Source organism: Grampus griseus, assembly GCF_964374135.1.
Source record: "Grampus griseus genome assembly, chromosome: 3".
NCBI lineage: Eukaryota > Metazoa > Chordata > Mammalia > Artiodactyla > Delphinidae > Grampus > Grampus griseus.
Window position 1 is genome coordinate 128,098,781 of NC_139019.1, and position 13,190 is coordinate 128,111,970.

The window sequence follows — 13,190 nt, forward strand, 5'->3', positions numbered from 1 at the left end:
TCAAAAACTCTACATTTGCTGGAGAGAGTGTGGAGAAAAGGGAACCCTCCTACACTGTTGGTTGGAAGACCTATATAGACATTTCTCCAAAGAAGACATACAGATACCCAAGAGACACATGAAAAGATGCTCCACATCGCTAATTATTAGAGACATGGAAATCAATACTATAATGAGATATCACCTCACACGAGTCAGAATGGCCATCATCAAAAAGTCTACAAACAATAAATGACGGACAGGGTGTGGGGAAAAGGGAACCCTCCTATTCTGTTGCTGGGAATGTAAATTGGTCCAGCCACTATGGAGAACAGCATGGAAAAAAACATGGTTCGAAAGGATGCAAGCGCCCCAGTGTTCATTGCAGCACTGTTTACAGTAGCCAAGTCATTGAAGCAACCTAAATGTCCGTGGACAGAGGAATGGATAGAGAAGATGTGGTAATATATACAATGGAATGTTACTCAGCCATTAAAAAGAATGAAATAATGCCATTTGCAGCAACATGGATGGACCTAGAGATTATCATACTGAGTGAAGTAAGTCAGACAGAGAAAGACAAATATCATATGATATCTCTTATATGCAGAATCTAAAAAAATGATACAATTGAACTTTTTAACAAAACAGAAACAGACTCACAGACTTAGAGAACAAACTTATGGTTACTGGGGGTGGAGAGTGGGGGGAGGGGTAGATTGGGAGTTTGGGATTGACATGTAGACACTGCTATATTCAAAATAGTTGACTAACAAGGACCCAGTGTATAGCACAGGGAACTCTGCTCTATACTCCGTAATAACCTAAATGGGAAAATAATTTGAAAATGAATAGATACATGTATATGTATAACTGAATCACTTTGTTATACTTTGTTAATCAACTGTATTCCAATATAAAATAAAATTTTTTTTAACAAAGAAAACAACTACAAAAATTTGCCAACCATAGTTACAGAAGATCTCAGTAAACGGAGAAACATATAAAATTCATGTGTTGGAAAACTAAATATTGCCAAGATGGCTATTCTACCCAAATTGATTTAAAGGCTCACAGCAATTTCTATTAAAATCCCAAGAGGCTTTTTTTTTTCTTTTGTATAGATTAACAAGTTGACCCTAATAGGTATACAGAAAGGCAGAGGACCTAGAATAGCCAAAAAAATTGTGAAAAAGGAGAACCAATTGAAGGGCTAACACTACCTGATTTCATAACTTCCTGCAATGGACCCTTGAACAGTTCAGAAGTTAATCTAAGTATAATTTATAGTCAGCCCTCCATATCCACGGTTCCTCATCCACAGATTCAACCAACCCCTGACCAGAGAGTACTGTGGTATTCACTATAGGAAACTATCCACTTCTAAGTTGATTGACACAGTTTGAATCCATGTTGTTCAAGGGTCAACTGTATTTGTTTTTCTGTCTGCAAATGATTATCTCCATTGTGATATACCTTTACGTTCAACTCTCAAGCGAGCAACTATATCTTTAAAATAGCTACTACCCTGAAAGAAAAAAACTGATGTCAACTAGTCCATTCTTCTACTTTAGGCAAATGATACTTGTGTATACTTTTCTGTCTGAATTGAGCTACCTCTTCTGACCTACTCTGCATATCTCTCCCTACCACCCCACCTTGAGGAAGTATAATAGTTCCACACCCTTTCACCAACTCATTCTGTCTCTTAAGCGGCCTTTGGAAGATCATTTGGATTCATGGTGCTCATCTCTAGAGGAAGTAATGTGGGTGCCATTTCAGTCTCCTTCCTCTCTTACTCCTTTATTGAGAATGAGAAAAGGAGCTAGGAGTCACTCCTTCCTCCATTCCATTAAACTCCGACTACTTGGGGCTTTCAGAACGGACAATAGAGACAGCATCTTCTTTTATATATGCTTGGGTTATATGCGAAAACCATATAACCACGTGCCATGTGCCCTGCAACTCACCCACTAAGCTTTTACCCTTATAGTAAGGGTACAACTTTGAAAATTCTGATTTTTTACTTTTGAAATTTCATGTTCATCTCTCTTCTAGGATGTCTCACTGTCCAGATTTACTCATTCAACTTTTCCAGCTCCTACCCTCATTCTGTCCCTCTTAAAGTACCATATGGGAAAAAAATAACATATGTCCAATTTACAGAAATAACTCAATAGTCTAAAGGCTGTGCCGATGGTCTGTGACAATAACCCTGTACAACTAAAAAGGATGAAACTGTGAGAATAAAACTGTGTGTGGTGGTGACACTTTCCCAGCTTCTGCATCTGCTTTGGCTTCATCGATAAAGGTTCTAATGAGCCTTTTCTCATATCTATCATCTCTGCTTCTCTCCTCAGCTGCCATCCTGGGAGAGGGAGTAAGAAAACATGATTGACTCGTACAGCAATTCATATTATATTGGCTCATTTATAAATTTTCCAATAATAATTGTGAATATCTTAGCCTTATGACAAATGCAACTTTCTCCCGGAAGTCATCCCTGATATCGCCACTTGGAATTATGTCTTTTATTTTCTCCTCTGAGTGCTAATGGCACATCATCTGAACTTCTCTTTACAAGTATTTATAACTACAGTAGAGAGCAGAATGTAATTTGTGGGTATGTATTGTGTCTGTAAGTTCCTTGAGGACAAGGTTCATGTCTAAATGAGAGCTCTAGCCACATGTTGGTTAGTATGGCATTTGGTACATGATAGTTAATAAGGAAATTTGTTGGTGGATGCAGGTACAAGTGAAAGGAGAGGAAGAAAGAGCACAAGTCGGTTCACAACAAAAGATTCTACAGCAAAGGAATAAGGGATGCAGGTACTGAGGATAGAGAGTCTGGGAAAAGAAAGCTCTTTAGTACTAAAGCCAAATGGTAGGGCCAGATCTTGGGTAGAGGCTGTGACGCTGATGAATTTACTGAAAACAGGATGAAGATAATAACTTCAACCAGAGAAGCCAGGCACTTGGCCGGCCAGCCTTAGTTCTGACTCTGCATGTTACAGCTAATAAGGCACAGACAAAAAGAGAAATATTTACCAACTATTTGCCAGATACTGTGATTAATGCTTGACCTTTCTCTCCCTCTCCTCCCGATCCCATTTTCTCACTCTCACCCTCATTCTCTCATTTGCTTCTGATAAAGAGGGAGTCTTGTTTCTATCCTAATAAATCAATATAGGCTGTTCTTTCAGAATAGTTTTGCTCGTCACCTGAACGCTTTGTACATATGATGTAATGAGTTAGTAGTGCAAGAGGTTTACTGAGGTAGTGGGATTACTACCTGTAAAGATAAAAGGAAGAAGACATAGGATTAGGCAGATCTGGCAAATCTTGACCAGCCCAATGGGGAAATGTAGAACAAAGGGGTGACGCACATTGAGCAGACATAGACAGACCCTAGTAGCCTCATCATATTCAGCCATTGGCTGGGGTTACCGGTGAGGCATGTGGCCTCAGCTGGAAAAATGAGGCAGGTCCTGAAGGAACTGATGACTGGAGGTCATCAGCTATCTGCATTTTTTGTAGCCGAATGTCAAGTTCTTTGTTTTAGACTGATCCGAGTGACATACCTCCATGGTGTCATACCCTCCACGAGATCCTAATTAGCCTAGATATGCTTATGGCATTGTGCTTAGCTGATCCTAGTGTACTGCCTCATAGGTTCATAACTAGAAGTGACTCTGGAAACCACCCATGAGTCATTGCTAAAACATCTTTCTGGTTGCCCTGGGTTCTTCTTAAGGGTGCCTTGTGCATCTGTGGAAATCAGAAGGGAAGGAGGAGTAGCTTTGGATCTTCTCGACCTCCTTCCAAACACAGTAGCTTCACGTTCTTGTGCAAGAGATAAAGGCTTTCATGTGATATTCCATTAAAAATAGCCTCTGCTATTAGGAAATTTTAAAAATTTAAAGTCCATTGATATTTTCCAACGCTCATATCTTGAGTGGTGAGGGAATATCAGGGACTTATAACTTTTCAGATATGAATAGTTTTACAGAACACACTAGGAATTACACATCAACTCAAGGCATTGTTATCAATGCCATAGCCCTACACCTGAGAAGAGCCCCAGAAGAGTGACACCTAGAGACCACTGGGTTAGAGGCAGATGCAGAAAGGGGAAGGGATTTCTTCAAGGTCACATGATAAACGGGGGCAGGAAGACGATCAGTGCCTGGTCTTCTGACTCCTTAGGCTGTGTTTTTTTCACTCTGCCATGATGCTGCTATGATTGAGCTAGACCAGACAAAACACAGAAAGCACTAGCAGATGCTACTGAGAAAGAAGAACTATCAAAGATCATTGTTAGCGTCAATATCAAAAGATTTTCCTTTCTTTTACAGAAAACCTTGTTCAGAGCCCCAATACAGTGAATATGAGCTATGGTGGCTACCACAGGGGCTGGGGGCTAGCTGGAGTCAGAGGCTTCCCACACTATTTGACCTTTCTCTTCCTTCTCTGACCAGCGTACAGTGGTTCCTGACTACCTCAGTAGAACTCTTGACCTCTAAGTGACATGATTTAAATAGAGGGAGGGACACATATACACTATTGATACTATATAAAATAGATAACTAATGACAACCTACTGTATAGCACAGGGAACTCAATGCACTGTGGTGACCTAAATGAGAAGGAAATCCAAAAGAGAGGGGATATATGTATACGTATGGCTGAATCATTTCGCCATACAGTAGAAACTAACACAACAGTGTAAAGCAACTATGCTCCAATAAAACTTAATTAATTAAAAACAATAAAAAGAGGAATGTACCAAAACTCAGAATGGCACAACCACTTTCAGTGTTATAAGTGGGTTCACTGTAAAATGAGTGGTCTCATCATTCCAGCCCAGGATACAACACTGCCTCCGAAGGAAACTTTTATTCTTAAAGACCACAAAGTGTAGAAACAGAAAACTTTAGTCTTAGAAGCTAGCCTCTCTTGTGCTATAAATCTGAGTCTGACAGCAGCTACTGGCTTGAAAATATCCAGGGAGTTCAGGCCAAGCTTAGGAAATTTACTGTGACACATAAACTAATATGGAGGGAACCCTGCTATCCCTCTGAAGCAGTTGATCCTGCAAATCGGTCAGCTGACAAAGCAATTTACATCTGTCGACCCCCTTCCTTCTTCTCGGAGAAAATAATGGGCTCTCTTCACTCACTCACTAAGGCAAGAAGCGGCAGGGTTTGGAGTGAATTAGATTACCTGCTGAAATATATATTACATTTTGAATACCCTTACTGTGTAGAGAGGATTTAAATTCCACTCTCTCTCTCTCTTACTAATTGGGTGGGTGGCTGACCGTTCTCCCAAAATGAGTCCCTCTTCAGAGGTTAGTGTCACAGAGCCCGGGAAACTGTAAAAGCAGTCAGCAGGCCGCCAAGAGGCCTTCGCTCCCTGAGTTTTTTCATGGATTGCTCTCTCCTCTGCCCCACCTCACCACCCCCACCTGCTCTTGACACCAGGCTGACACCATCTCACCACTGGCCCATCAACCGCTCCAGAGAGATGCTCCGAAAAATTGTATTTGGAGCTGCTCAGTCTCACGAGTCAGAAAAGCTGATTCGATTTCCATGCCTTCCAAATACCATCCTGCATGCAGTCAGCCAAGCCAATCACTGGGCGCCTTTAATCAGTCATTTCACGGAGAAGTTCCTGGGGCCCTGGGGAGTGGCAACCTTCCAGAAAGGAGCCATAGGAAATGCTCACGAGAAGCAGCCCAGGCTGCGTGGGCCCAGGCTTCAATGTGTGGCTAAGAGCAAAGCAAGCACAATTTTAGAGTACTTCACAGTTTACAAGGCACACTCACGTGCATGATTTCATCGACGGTTCTAAACAAATCCATGAGGTAAGACTAAAAGGAAATATGCTTCTAATACCCATTTTTTAGTTTTTCAAAATTGTGTTCACGTAGATAGTCACTCGCCTGACTCCATGCAGTAATGGACAAGGCTGAGACTCGAAGCAGGGATTTTGTGACTCCAAACCCTGTGCTGTTTGCATCTCCCTGCATGATGCTAACACCCACCACCGTCACTGAAGGCAGCAGCTAACACTTAGTAAAGTACCTGCCAGGTGGTCTGCACAGTGCCGTTCCTGCATTATCATTACAGACACCCTGTGAGATGGGTACCGACTTGTCCCTGTTTAGCACAGTGCAGCTCAGAGAGACTGTAACCTATTCCCTGTCTTCAGGTTACTGCAATTTTAAAACATGACACTAACCTGTCCCTACCTATTCGGCTAAAACTGCCTCACCCTCAGGAAAATTAGCTTGATTCACACATGTGGTTTTTCGTTTCTATCCCTAAATGTTCCGTAACTGTGGGAGGGTCTCACATACCACAGTCTCAGCAGCCCCTAAAGGGATAGCTCTTTAAGAGGCTGGAGAGATGGTAAGGGGTAACCATGGAAATATGGTTATAATTCCACTTCAGTTAACCATAAATAAATGTCAGTAAGAATACAGGATTCTTTCTACATTAAAGAAGAATGCTATTCTTATTATCTTATCCCTTCCTCCACACCGCCCCCCCGCCCCAGTCCCCACCTAAGTGACAATGCCACCAACTTTGAAAGGCAGTTATAATCTCAGGAGGAAAGAGCACAAGGATTATTGTGTTCCAGCGTCCCTTTGATCTGGGTGATGCACAGTGGAATCCTATTGTGTCTACTGCTTGAGAAGTCCTTTTGTTCTAACATGCTGGAGTGTAAAGTGGGAGAAGCCAAAGTAGGAAGAGAAAGACAAGCAATTTGGGAAGATAAAGGGAAAAATCAATGTTCAGGGCTCCTGGAGCTGTCTCGGTTGGTATTTTGCGGGGGAACGGAGTGGGAGGAAGGAACATCTTACAATTGTGCTAGCGAACTGAGTAGGCCATGCAAACTGGCACCATCGGTCCAATTATGTTTCTTTTCATTCTGGAAAGTAAAGCAAGAAGGAAATTGAGGAAATGACTGTCATTATTTATAACTTTTTTGGTAATGAGACATTTCTTTAAAGGACACATGTGAGGATGAGGCTTCCCGGCCTTTGGATGCCCTTCCTTTCCCTTCCTCATCACCATTCCAAGTGTCCTGCCTCCTTCAAGGTCCCCTAATGTCAAGGAAGCCTTCCCTAATTCTTCTGTCTGTTCAGAAAACATCAACAGAATTTAGCGTCAGAACTCAACAAACAAATATTGGTTACACACAATTCCATTATTCTCTATTTATTTAGTCTTAGAATCTTACATAAACCTTAGAATCCTTGAAGGCAGTGATCACACTGTCATTCTCTTCCTGTTGTATCTTATGCCATCTGTAGCTTAATGGGGCCTGGACACATAGTAAGTGATAAATGAACCTTAATAAATGCCTGTTAGCTGTAATGTACATGTGAAACTTCATCCCATAATGACACATCTCTCATATACCCAAGCACTCCGCCTCTGCACATAAGTTCAAATTTGGACTAATAACAACTGTTGATGAGGGAAGAGAATTTGCAAATTGACTGTTAATATAATGTTTAAACTTCAATTCCTAAAGCTGATGTTTTCAGAAATAATTTCTTTCTAAACTGAAGACTTCTGAATTCATATAACTTTCAGTAATATTGGTGGATCACATTTTGTTTTCTATGCTTATCAGGGAGCCTGCCAGAGCAAATACTCTATCCTAGTCCAAATAGCTCCAATTAAAGCAGAAACCCTTAGTTAAACAAAGTGGAAAACAAGCTCAAAGTACATATCCTTGGGTGTCAAATCAACCAAATATGATATATTGTGGGTTAATTTGCATCTACTGCTGGAGAAGGGTTTTTGCTAGTTTTAACCAATATTCAGGGACCATTTAGGGAAATAGGATAAGACATAAAATATTGTGTTTTTTTGTTTTTATACATATATAGCACAAGAGAGAACATACCAAAACTAAATCTTAATGTGTTACTGTTACTTTGGAACAAAGTCTTGGTGCCATAGGCATGGATTTTCTGTAAGAAAGAGCTTGGAGATAAGCTAGTCCAATCTCCCTGTGTCACAGGTGAGAAGACTGAAGCTTGCAAGTGTTAAACGACCCAAGCAGAGTCACAAAATGGCATGGGCAGGAGGCTTGGTTCCAGCCTCAATTTAACCTCCAATGAGATAGAAGCACTTTAGGAACATGAAGATGGTAGAAATTAATATAAGGTGGAATAGTCTAGGAACATTTACATAATTCTTTACTTGTATTCATTTACTGTGTTTCTTCAAGATAGGTGGAAGGACTGTTTTTTTTAATTTTAGAAATTCTACTGCCTAGAATATTAAAACCCTATAGTAAATGGTCTGAGTGCTGAAAAGCCCAAAAAGGTCTCATCCCTATTCATCAGATGTAAATGTAATGATTTGACTATAGTCATCATTAACTGGCTAATAACTATTTATGACCTCAGAATGCAGCTTCTACCCAGTTAATGGGCTACGTAGTAAAGCTCTGATTTTATCTCCATTGTTCTGGCTCTTGGTCTCACTTGCTTGCGTTAAGGGATGAGCAGGTTCTGCTGATTACCTGCATAATAAGAGTTTATATTCTAAGGGCCTTCAGAAAAACTCTCATCAAACAAAATTGGAGTTCTCCCGATGAAGGAAGTCTTACAGAATAATATGTTGATTGCCCCCAAATAACCCTCACGATTCGCACTTACAGGAAATTGACCATAGGTTTTCTCGGCTGCATTTTCAAGCAATTGTGAATCCCTAAGTGCTGGGATATTGTGTCTGCTGACACTTGTCAAACAACATTTGCCCGAGCTGCTTCCACTTCGCCTTAGAGATGGCGCCCATCTCTCTTAGGAACAGGTTTATGGAACATGCGTCTGAGCTGCGCTCAGAGTGCAGGGGCTGCTGGCTAGAAGGGCTCAAAGGAAGAAAAGGCTTGGCAGTGCCTACATCTGGTATCCTGACCATCCTTCAAGCCGACCTTCTCTTCCTCCTCCTCCCCTGTTTTTACCCTTCAAGAAACTGTGCTCCTTTGAAGTGTATTTCTTTATTCAGCCTCTACTGAATGACCATACACAATGTGTCAGGACTAGAGAAGACGAGAAAGAAGTTTAAAATACGTTCCCTGTTCACTCTGACCTTGCAATTTACTTTACAAGAGGAAATACACACAGAAGCAATTCTTCCAGACTCTGACTCCTCGTTACCGCCACCTTATCACTCCTGCTAAAACGACCATTACCTTTGGCCTGGATTATTGCAGTATCAGTAGCCCTAACCAATGTCCCTTTGTCTCTCTTTGTTATAAAACCTCATTTATATCCCATCAATTCTTTCCTAAAAATTCCCCAGTGGCTTCGTCCTCACCTCATGAAAAGCCGAAGTCCACCGTGGCCGGTAAGGCCATCTATGACCTGGCCCCATTCTTTGTCTGCCATTATATCCTGCCTCCTGTCCTCTCCCTTCATTCTGACCTGACTCCACTATCCCTTTGCTGCTCTTTAAGCACTTGAAGGCTTTTGCCCTTGCCATTTCCTGTGTCTAAACTGTTTTTTCCCTAGGCACGCACATGGTGTTCTCCTTCATTTCACTTAGGTTTCTTGTTAAATGTGAACTGATCAGTGAGGACATCCCTGACCGACCTACACGCCCATCCCTGTCTTCCTGCCCTGCTTTATTTCTCTTCTTAGCATTTAAAACCACTCCAATCATTGATTTATCTGTCTCCCCAAACTACATTAGCTTGATGAGAGTAGGAAATTTGCTTAGTTCCCTAATATGTCCGTAAAACCTAGAACTGTGCCTGACGCACAATAGATGTTAATACATTGGCTGAAGTGGAAAACCTAAATGCCTTAATGATTACAGAAGACAAATGCATGAATGAATGCACGCATGCATGAATGAATGAATAGAATGCTAAGATGAGTGCACCACTGTCTAGTAAATGAAGCCCTGTCTCTTTATTCTGGCCTCCAAAGTCATTCTATTAGGGATACTTTCAGATTCAACTAACAACATACATAATCAGCAGTCGTTTAAGTAATAAAGACACTCAATTAAGTTTTACAACAAGCAGGCCAGAGGTAAGCAGTCTTGACTCAATAGGTGCTAAAAGATGTATCAAAGATATAATCTCTTTCTATCGTTATCCTCACTCTTCTTACCATGATGGTTTAGAGCTGCATGCATGTATTAATATATATTCAAGGCAGGGAAGGTGGAAGTGGTGGTAATAGTAACATTTCCCCTATTTTTCGGGAAAATAAGAGCTTTCCCAGGTATCTTTTCCTACGAGACTTTTAATTATAAATGTGCCATTTATTCATTTCTTAATGCAGGAAAGTTTTGTGTTTTTTCTTTTTTCTTCCCCAGCCTTTAAGGTGAAAGTGGGCAACGAAGAAGTGGGTTGTGAATGGGTTTTGATAAAGTCAACCTCTACTGGCTGTCACTTAATGTCTTCCATGATATGACCCCTGCCGGATTTCCCATTGCTGTACTGTACAGTCCCTGTTCCGGCCCAACTCAACTGTTTACTGGTCCCCTGACAGTTCTGCCGCCTACCTTTTAAAGAACTGTAGACTTATTTTTTAGAACAGTTTCAGATTTACAGAAAAAATGAGAAGATAGTACTGGGAGTTCTTATATACCCCACACACAATTTCCCTATTATTAATATCTTACTTTAGTTGGTACATTTGTTATAACTAATAAACAAATATTGTTTTTGTTTTTGCGGTACGTGGGCCTCTCACTGTTGTGGCCTCTCCCGTTGCGGAGCACAGGCTCCGGACACGCAGGCTCGGCGGCCATGGCTCACAGGCCCAGCCGCTCCGCGGCATGTGGGATCCTCCCAGACCAGGGCATGAACCCGTGTCCCCTGCATCGGCAGGCAGACTCTCAACCACTGCGCCACCAGGGAAGCCCTCTCCTTGACAGTTTTGAGGAGTATTGGTCAGGCTTTGTAGAACGTTCCTCTATTGTAATTCGACTGGTATTTTTTCTCATAGATTGGAGTTACGAGGTTTTTATGAAGAAGATCAGGGGTCAAGTGCCACTTGCATCAAATCATATCAAAAGTGTACTATCAACATGAGGTGTATGTCAGGTTTCTCTGTTGTAAAATTATACATTTCCACCCTTTACATACTGTGTTCTTTAGAAGGAAGTCATTATGCACAGCTGACACTTGAGTGAGAAGTTATGCTTCCCCTCCTTGAAGGTAGAGTATCTACATAAATTATTTGGAATTCTTGTGCACGGGGGATTTGTCTCTTCTCCCTGGCTTATTCATTCATTTATGTATATCAGCATAGATACACTGATATTTACTTTACCCTGTGGGTTAACGTCTAATACCTTATTTCTTTGGTCAAATTAATTCTGCTTTGTCCATTGGAATCTCTTTTAGTTGGCTTCTGTGTTCCTTTGACATTCCCACATCAATATAGTTTTGTAGTCTTCGAGCATTTTCTTTTTGGCACTGCAAAGTGCTCCAGGCTCATCTTGCATATTTCCTGCCCTGGTCCATCTTATTGGAGAATGGTGTTTGAAACCAAGATCTGGGTGGTAGCTGTGCTCACTGTTACTGGGGTGTCATTGCTTCTAGATTTTCTGAGGTGACAGAGCAAGGAATTACATGTTTGTTTACTAACCTGTGAATATACATAGATCTAAAACTATTTCTATATGAAACCATATGTGTCTTTATGAAGTTAATTATTAGCTCAGATTGATGTCTCCAACTCTAGTCCATCACCAGATGGATCATTCTAGCTTTCTCCCCTTGCTTATCTATAAACTCCTACTCCTGTAGTGAGAGACCTGGCTCCCACCATTTGCCATCTACTTAATCATTTGCTTCCAGTTTACATGTATAACGATATCATAATTCTTAACCTCTATCCCTATGAGATACAACTTTATCAACTAGAGTACAGTCATCGTTTGTAGTTCCTTTTGTCTTTAGACTTACAGACTCATTTCCTAGGTTACTTAGGTCAGTACCTTTTGGCACCACCCTCTTCAGTAAGGTTGTTTCATATATCCATCATACAGTCAGATTTCTTGTCAAAGTCTGCAACCTTCTGGGATCACTCCACCTCCTAAATGATTTGTTTTAATTTACCTACATTACACTTCATAAACTTTTATGCTATAAAGTTTCATGGCTTTGACAAATTCATTATGTCATGTATCTACAATTATGGTATCATACAGAATATTTTCACTACCCTCAAAGAAAACCCTGTGTTTCATCTATTCAACTCTGTCCCATCCAGCCGACATCCTGGCAACCACTGATTTTTCATTATCTGTATAGTTTTACCTCTTCCAGAATGTCATATAATTTGAATCATGTAGTATGTAGCCTTTTCGTATGGTTTCTTTACTTAGCAATATGTATTTAAGGTTCTCCCTTGTCTTTTTGCAGCTTAATAGCTCATCTCTTTTTTGTCACTAAATAACATTCCATTTGATGAATGTATCCTGGTTTGTTCACTTACTGCAGGACATCTTGGTTGCTTCCATTTATTGCTAATTATTAACAAAGCTGCTTTAAACATCTAAAACCTAGGACTTTGACTATATTTAGCTTTGGGAGAAACTGTCTTTCCAAGTAGCTGTACCATTTCGTATTCATGCCATCAATAAACGAGAGTCCCTATGGTTCCACATCCTTGTCAGCATTTGCTATGGCCATTTCCTAAGCCATTTTAATAGATGTGTTAGTGGTATTTCATTGTTGATTCAGTCTATGCACATGTTTATACCCTTCTTTATGATAGGAAAACTCTTTCCACTCAAAGCCAATTTCAGTGCCACTTCTTAAAGAACCTCTCAAAACATCCATCTTCTCTACCAAATGAACTTCTTCCTTTCTTAAATGTATAACATCCTTTCTCACTGAAATAAATCTTTAATATTTGAAAGAGACCATAATGTCTTCAAGAATACCACCCTATCACTGTCCACATAGAAGTCAGACATTGGGAACTAAGATATTTTCAACACTTTGGATGCTTAATAATAGTTGCTGTGTAGATGCCAGTGAAGAGAAAGCAACAAAGCCACATTGAGGTAGAGGTATTGGGAAAGCAGCTTAGTTCATTTACCAGTGATGTGGTTTATTTCCAAATACCAGTCTTACCCCACAAGGAATTCAGTCATCTCAAATTCTATCACGCCATGGGCAGCTGCAATGACTTTTAAATTGTCCAAATCATGAATATT